This window comes from Hippocampus comes, unplaced genomic scaffold (genome assembly GCF_001891065.2).
Source record: "Hippocampus comes isolate QL1 unplaced genomic scaffold, H_comes_QL1_v1.1 scaffold429, whole genome shotgun sequence".
NCBI classification, from domain to species: Eukaryota; Metazoa; Chordata; class Actinopteri; order Syngnathiformes; family Syngnathidae; genus Hippocampus; species Hippocampus comes.
In genome coordinates, this window is record NW_017808402.1 from 203,297 (window position 1) to 211,850 (window position 8,554).

General features: G+C 49.5%; 1 protein-coding gene across 1 annotated transcript in view; it reads left to right on the forward strand.

Annotated features, from left to right (window-relative positions):
- ctdp1 (CTD (carboxy-terminal domain, RNA polymerase II, polypeptide A) phosphatase, subunit 1) overlaps nt 1-8,554 on the forward strand; it is a 26,964-nt gene that overhangs the window by 17,211 nt on the left and 1,199 nt on the right. The window lies entirely within an intron of this gene.

Sequence of the window (8,554 nt, forward strand, 5' to 3'; positions counted from 1 at the left end):
TGAGTGACATTAAGTACTTGATGTCAGAATGTTGAGTGCGTTATGTCGTCACGCCGCGGCGAAAAGATCACAGCCCTTGCAAATCATCCAGTCGGCTCGCTCCAATGCTTCCTGCCCGCAACGGAGAAGCGCTTTGCTGTGAGAAGATGTGACGGAAAACAAAACAAAAAAAACAAAAACCATCCCCGCCACTTAATCAGTCAGCCTGAGCTGGAACAAGACTGAGTGGTCCGCTGCCATGGCGACGCGTCCAAACAGACATGACCCATTTCTGAGTAAACGAGAGGCATTTACCGCTGAAGGACGTTGCCATTGGTTTTCACTCTGCGGGTACCCCACATCATCGTTTCCTTTGCGTCTAGAGTACAGTAGGTCATTTCATTCTCGGCGGGTGTTCACGCAGGAGGAACTGCGCGACGTTCACTTTGCTTGAACCCAATGAAAATACAAAAGGGGGCAAGAAATTGTCAAATGTCCATCTCCTCCTCTTGAGTCCGGTGCTTATTGCCTTTGGCTCCCGGTGGCGTTGCGGGATGCGAACGGCCGTTCCCGCTGCCGACAGAGCCGACAGTCTTCCGTATTGCCATATTTCATTCCGCCCGTGCTCCTCAACGAGGTACGGAGTGTCTGCATCTGTTGCTAAGCTACGGAGTAATGCATGCGTTCTGAGCACCCCGTCGGCCCGCTCCTGATCGTGACAACAATTTTGCTGTCATTCTCTGGCTGTTTTGGGTTGACATTTTAGTGGCAGCGATTGCACACACTTCTCACCTGCCGTTGTCAACGGTTAAGTAGAATGAGGTGAGTTCCTTTTCCCATCAGAGAATGACCTCCGGGCGGTGATTATATTCGGCATCATTTCAACCGTCCCCTCGTGGAACGATCGAGCGAGCCATTTCATTTAAAAATACTCAAATCCATCTGGCAGGCTGAAATTTGAATCCTGTTTACCTTTGAAGCATATTACATGACTTTTTCTTTCTTTTTTTTAAGCACGTGACTCGAGGGACTTGGCAATAATTAAATAAAATCTAATTGATGTCTCTTAAAAGGAGCTAAAGTAGTTGGCTCGACATGTTCAAGCTGCCCAAGTTGACTGTGCCTGACAGGCAAATAAAAACATGCCAGTCCCCTTGGGAACTCGCTACCATGCAAAATCGGATTGCGACGGTAAACTCCTTCGTTACTGCCTCTTGCAATTAGTTGCGAAGCGTCCGTGCGGGCACCTGCCAATCCCGCAAGCCTTCGAATTCTTTTGTTCTGAATAAATGAAAGATGTTTCTCGATTGCCGTGTTTCCGTACACGCTGCAACCGGAGATGGAAGACAGTCCGTTGTCAAAGACTGGCTTTTGCCCAGGGAATTTTTCAAGTCAAACGCTTGCCACCATAAAACCTTTATTAACTCTGTTTTGTGTCATATTTGAACATCGTCATCAAAAAAGCAATCAAACTCTTCAAGATGGCACATGAGGAAGTGTCAAGTCAATGATAGCCATCTCGCAGGTGTCAAACTCAAGCCGCGGGCATCGAATCTGGCGCACCTCAGCACTTCATGTGGCTCACTAAAGCAAATGTTCACGGCATGCTTCTTGCTCAATTGCCCCCCCCCCCCCATTTTTTTTAATTCACTTTTCGGAGATATTACCAGCATTTTCTTTTTTCATGAAAAACATCATTTGCACAATAGTTTTCGTCTTAAATATTTGCGTGCCACAATTTTCAATGACTTCCGACCTCCTGTGCAGTTTGCGGTCAACTCTCGGCCTTTGCCCTGCCACAAATGAGCAAAAATCGGCCAAGATCTGACCACCCGAGATGGTTTGTGATTGTCTGGAAATGCAATTAAAAGGTTGAACGTGAGACGTGGCTTTGGCATGCGCGCAAAAAAGAGTGAATAAGAGAGATGATGCAAATTGACGATCAATTGCAGGGGCAACGGTGTAAATATGAGTCGACGATATAAAAACCAGAAAGAAAACCGTGACGACAATGTGATGTGCAACAAAAATGAGTCTGGCGCCGCTGCTTGACCCGATCACCATCGCCATAGAAGTGACGCACTGACAAAACGCAAGCCAATATATTGGCAGCTGCCTAATATTTTTGTGCCCCCATTGCAGCTTGTTTTTTTTTTTTTTTTTTTCCCCCCCAGGCGGAAATTTGCTCCGTTTCCAAACGGGACGCCCGATGAGGCATTCAAATGTTAAGGTGACACCGTCGGCTCACCCAACATAATTGCATGCTGTCGCCGCCGTTGTCAGGCGCCGTCTCGTTTAATTTCCTGTCTCTGTGGTCACGCGTTTCTTCACAACGGCGCCCGGTCGCCACGGTTGCCTCGTCTATTTGATTTCCTACAAGTCAGGTGTGGAAACGCGAGCCGTCCTGCGCTTGTTAACCTCTTCGGAAGGTGATTTGAAGGTGGGCGGGGCGGCTCTTCGTTAGGGGGTCCCTACACAGCCAGGAGTGAAATTCCAAAACGTGTTTCATCTTTCCTTGCCGCTGCTTGTTTAAAAAAAATAGGTTTGGATTGTGTGTGCGTGTGTTGTGAAGCGTGTGGGATTGCAGCTCATCTTCTGCTGCCACGAACTGTTCCTGAGCACGCTGGTGGGCTTGGTGATGGGGAAGAGAAACAGCCAGCAAGCACCCGCATTGCATATTCTCTCAAACAACATTGCCTTTGAGCATGGCCATCTTGTTTTGTTTTTTTTTCTGTCCATGCCTGGCTGCTGAGTGGGACTTAGTGTAAACCCCTGATCTGAATCTCCCAAGAGTACAATTTACCGAGTGATTTAGCTCCTCGAGTCTCTTTTGCAGTGTTCAGTGACGGGTTCAAACCAACAATAAGAGGGAAAAGCCCCTCTCAGAATCAGGTGCCGAGTTCACGTGGGTTGAAACATTTGTTGATGGGCGGAATGGTTCCGCACAGAAAATCCTGCTTTTAGGTGAGGGAAGCGCCTTGGTGAATTTTCGCCTCGTCCACTTTTTCCGACAAAGATGAGTGACACAAATATTTCATAGCGGTTATCCCCTTGTTCTCTTTTTTTTTTTTTTTTTTTTTTGTCTGATAGGTGCACTGAGAGCACTGTGCCAAAATGTCCCAGCTATCCGCATTGCCATTGGATTGATTGTAACTGCGGGGAATCGTCTTGAGGTTTGCACGTGAGGACATAGCCACTCTGCTAATGCTAATCATCATCATCATCATCATAACGGATGTGAGAGTGTTGTTCAAGATTGTAAAGTAACTCTATCCCGCACGCTGCCGTTGAATTCCACCCCAGGCGTCTGCGAGCAGTGTTCTCCCGAGTGCTGCTTCAGCATTATTAGCCGCCTGGCAGCCTTCCGTGAATTCTGAAAGCACGTCGTACGGTACGTGGTCATGGCGATTCCCCGCAGGCGCGCTTTCCAAGGTGTGTTGCAAGTCGCTTCGCGTGAATACCGACGGCGACCTCCCCCGCGCGGGAAAAACACGTTGGTGTTGATTTGATTTTGAAATGACTCGAGCAGCAGTTTGTGGTCGAGTCGTTCGTTGTCGGTGAGGTTTCCGGAACACGATGGATCGAGTCGGGAACGCTCCCTCCCACCCCGCCAAGTTTCCGACCTTCAGTACCAAACTTTGTGTGAAGCCCCAGACTGCAACTAACCTCGAGCTCGTCTCCTAAAGCGAGGGGGACAATATTCAGCTACTGTTGCAGACTAAGCAGCCAAACCAGACAACGGAGCCATTGTTTTTGCCGTTTTGTTCCGCACGCGGCATTTACGCCGATAACTATTCCTCACGGCGCAATGAAGGCGACGGAGAATCAAATCCCGCGCGTGACAGGCGGCGATGAAAGCTGCGCCCTCCGTTCTACGAGATCACGTTGGCTTCTTTTGTTTTGCTCTGCTGAATGTGTCATCGACTTCTCCCCGTCCACGCGCTTGTTTTCTCGGCCCTTCTCTTTTTCTGAGGCTCGTCGGCGCATTTTAGTTCCTGTTTGCTGATCGCCGAGATGAAGTCTCTCGAGGCGGCTCGATTCGCCGCGAAGCCTTCGGTGTTTTATTGCCGTCGTCGGCGTGATCAAGATTGAGTGAATAAATCCTGGCTTCTTTGAGGGGATCGACGTTCCGGGAGGAGTCGGTGACTCATTTCTTTTCGCGGCTCATTTGGATACAATTAGATGGCCGACGATGCAAATCTGGAAGCGGAAACTCAATCCCTGTTTCAAAAGCAACCCCAAGCAGCGGCTGGATTGTAAATTGCTCCGTCGCCGTTGTTTTTCTCACACATGCCCTCGCCCACTCTCACTTTTCCACGAGGCAAAAAGGAGGAAATTGGCGTCGTTAGCCCCCGGCAGGGTTGCGAGCGCGACCTCAATTGACTCGGCCCGACCTTTAGAAGTGTTACTTTGACGCGGTAGATTGAGTGAAATCTGTCTTGGCTTTCATACGAAACGCTCAGCCTTGTCGAACGTGACCTGACCTCGCACGTGGGTTCAGATCGGAACACATCGTGTTGCGCTGTCGCCTTTTCATCCGCAAAGTCTTCTCGATCGACGGAAATATAAGCACCGTCGTCATCTTAAAGTTGCACTTCAGCGGCCCACTTGGGATGAAACGCCGCAGCGTCCCGGAAATGTCGTTCTTTTTTGTTCAACAATGCCGCTTATCGCCCAAGCGCTCTCGGTCGCTCGCTCGGTGGCCTTTGTGTTTGCATCCTTTCTAATCACTGTTTGCTTTGACCCACATGAAAGCAAGACCCAATTGGAGCCTCTCGGAGCGTCAGTTGGACCCACTTTCCTGCTTTCTTCCTTTTTTTGCTGCCGCTGCCGCCGCTTCACTCGATTTGTGCTCTGTATTTCAGTTCGGTTTTGAGACGCAAGCGTCAAAGATCACCTGAAGAAACATTTAGGGTAAAAAAAAAATCGGTTGACCTCAGGGACGTTTTAGAGCACAGGTGTCAAACTCAAGGCCCGGGGGCCAGATCTGGCGCGCCACATCACATCATTTGATGCGGCCCGTGAAAGCAAATCAAAGACGTCAACTTTCATGATGCTTACCAAACTCTCGATCAAACTTCTCATTGGTAATCCATAAGAGTGATACTGGAAGCATTTTCTTGTGACCAAAGCCCTCATTACAGTAACTTCAACAATGGGTGCAGAAACGGTGCTTCTTGACTTCTTGATATGGTTTCAGCCAAAGGAAACGAGCATTAAAATGTGGCCCGGGACAAAAATGAGTTTGACACGCCTTTTAAATCTTGAATAATCTTGTTGAAGAATTCTGGCATGCTTCGCACAGCTGACATGGCCCGCTGTTCAAAAACTCTCCCTTCGTTGTCGGACCGCTTCGCGTTTGAGTCGCGCCGATTGGACAACAAAGCCGTGAACCCGTCTAAATGGGGGGCCCCCTTAGTTTTCTTCCTTTTGTGACTCATTGTTTGGACGGATTTTGCCACACCCCGAAGACCGCTCCAACGGTGCCGCCTTTGAGTTTGTTCAGATGATTGCGTCGGCTTCATGGTTCCGTTTGGCTTCAATCGACTGACCGACGGGACCTTTGTCGTTCTTTTTGAACGCCCGACCTTCACGCGTGTGTCGTCTGCTGTACTCGGCGCGAATAAATACAAATGTCGAGCGTGGAACTAAACCCCGAGGTTGCGATAGAAACTCAACAGCCCGATCGATTGATCCCATCAAACATACATAAACGCGTGGGGCCTTATTGATTGTGTCGCTTTTCCTCATGACGCGCCGTCGGGGCGCTCGCTCTCTGTTGGATTGCGCTGTGTAATTACAAAATACGTCAGGTCGAAGGCAGAGCGGGCGCCAAAGTGTGCAAAGCAAGCGTGTCGTACCGGCGTGCTTCCCGAAGGTTGGATTTGCGGGCTCCCGCTGAAAAGGAGAATTTGCTGTCGCTTTGTTTGCCTTTTAAAGGTCGCCTGTCGGTTGGATGAGGGGCAAAAATGTGAACGGGAGTGCTGCTTCCGCTTCCCTGACCGGAGAGTGCGCTTGGCAGACGAGGGAATGAAATCAATAAATGGTCAATTTGCCAGATGAGGCCTTTACTCTGAACCCGTTGATTCCATTTGCAGGCTATTGCTGCATATTTAAAGTATCTCTAGTTGATCATTTGATATACAATCGGGGGTGTCCCGCGCCGTAGGTTTTTGTTCATAAGCAAGGTCGCGGCGGCAGTTAGCTTCCCGCGGGTTCGTTTTGTGGGGGGGGGAATCTGCTGGTTATCATCAAGTTGACCTTTGAAAGGTGTTCGTCGTAAGCAAAATCGGCAAATGGGAATGTTAGAGTGGGAACAATGCCAACGAAACGAGGTTCCACTGTACTATGCGTGCATGCAAAATGAACGCTATACAGTTTGCCTGAGGGGGGGGGTTAACCGTGACATAATCCTAAAAGAATGCTTTTGGGCATCAAAGTTACACCAGGTGATGGTTGACTAAATTCAGATCGCGGAGGTGATGCCTTTTGAAAGCAGCCTATTGTGAAGCGCCTTCCTTGCGCGCGTGAGCCAATACAATCAAAGCTGCCCGCCTCCTCTCGACGGAGCTCAGCCGCGCCAGCGAGGCAGCACACAGCAAGGGGGCAAAAATGCTTCGGCGGGCTTTTCATGCGCTGGATGAAAAGAGAAGGAAAGTGGGAAGAAGTGAGCAGCCATACCAAAACTGCAACTCATCTGACCCATTTTTCACACACTCTTGCTTGGTCCATGCCTGCAAGCTGCTTGCCTAAGCAAAAGTTTGTTGTTGTTGTTGTTTTTTCTTCCCCCCTCCTTGTTGGATTATACCTCAATACGATTCCAAGGGGAATGACAGTCTATTGGAAGCTGTTGTTTATGGCCACGCGTGCAAAATGCACAAATGCGTCACCTTCCCCGCAACGGAAATGTGTCAAAGGTGTCCCGGGATCGGGCATAATCGGGTTTAGTTTACAACGAGTCGCTTTTCCGGCCACCAAAAGCCAAACTCGAGGAAGCCCCGAGACTTGAGCAAAGAAAAACATGGAATAAGGAATGTGCTTATTTGTGCTTTGAAAGTGTGGCATGATGCAAGGCCGCCAACGGGGCGGAACGTACTCGGCCCTCGTGCAGTGCCACTATGATGTTGTTGTGCACTGCAGGATATTTCTTCTTTTTTTTTTTTAAGCCTTGCTAATGCCCGTAGCTGAGACTGGGAGTGGCTCATGGTTGTTTGTCAATATTTGCCTTCTCCCAAAGTAAGCTAGCATACGTTCCAGCTCGCGAACGATCTTCATCACTGCAAGCAGTTGATGAAACCAATGAATGGACGGACGGAGGGACGGAGGGTACATTGCGAGACTTTGAAGCGGAGCCACTCCCCCCTTTAGCCAACTGCGACTCCCTACTTATCCACTTCTAATCAACAGTGTTGCTAAAAGAGGCACCGTCTTCTTTTTAATGACCCAAATTGCACCTTTTTAAGCGTTATTGATGGGAAAGAATCCAGCGCCGTCCGTCGTTTCCACTCGTTTTGACTCTTTTTCTCACAGCGCGTCAGGAGAATTGCACGTCGCACCGGAGACTCCTCGTTAGGAGCACCTCATTAGCGGCCACCTTTTTCGCGGCGTGGCAATTAGCGCCGATGCGGAGGCTACGCTTTTAGCTCTCCGCTCGCTCAAATGGCTGATGGGGAAGGGGAAGGAGGAGTATCAAAGAACATCGTTTTGGAGTTTTGCGTTCACCAACGCATTTGCCTTTGAATAATCATTTCCAGCTGCAGCGATGGCCCTCATTGTGTACGGGGGCTTCGCGGCGCGTAAGAAATTCCACCCCGGTCGAATTCATTGAAGTCGTCCTCGCGCACGTCTTCGCCCGGCCTTCCTACTTGGACACTCAAATGCACGATAGAGCGACGCGCGCCCTTACGGCGCTCGGAGTACATTTCGAAGAGTGGCGACAGATAACGGGACGTTTCTGCAAACATGAAGCTATTTGGAGAGAATTGGAAAGAAAGGGCTCCGTGTACAGGAGAGCCGCTCTGCATTTCCTTTGATGTGCCGAAAAGCACTGCAAGACTCCCCCCATCTATTGTCTTCGCTGTGCATGGTGAGGAGGGGCAGTTAAAAAACAAAAAAAACAAAATCAGCTCCATTTGTAATTGAAATGAGTTTCTGTAGATACACGCAATCATTTTCCATTTCGGCAGGCAGCCAGGTTAAGAGAACTCCGATGACTGAAATGCGCATTGGGACTTGCCTCATTTTCTTCCCCCTGACCAAATAAAGAATCGTTAATCCATTAGTCCATGGGCAGAAGGCCGACCCTCGCATTAACCCCTGACCAGGAAGTCATCAACTTGTGGCTCTGGAAATGAAGTCTCATTTTAATGTACAGAAGCCATTTCATCCCTTTTTGGGGGGTGGGGGAGACACCACTCCAAAGCCCCTTTGGCGCATACCGTCGGGTCAGCGGAGGTCCGCCGAGGCCGTCACGTCGACGGCCTCCGGGCTGATTTACAACATCTAACCTTTAATGAACACCAAACCGCAGTGCCGCTGTTGTGGGAGGCTGTCTGCCAGCGCCGCAGTCTAATGA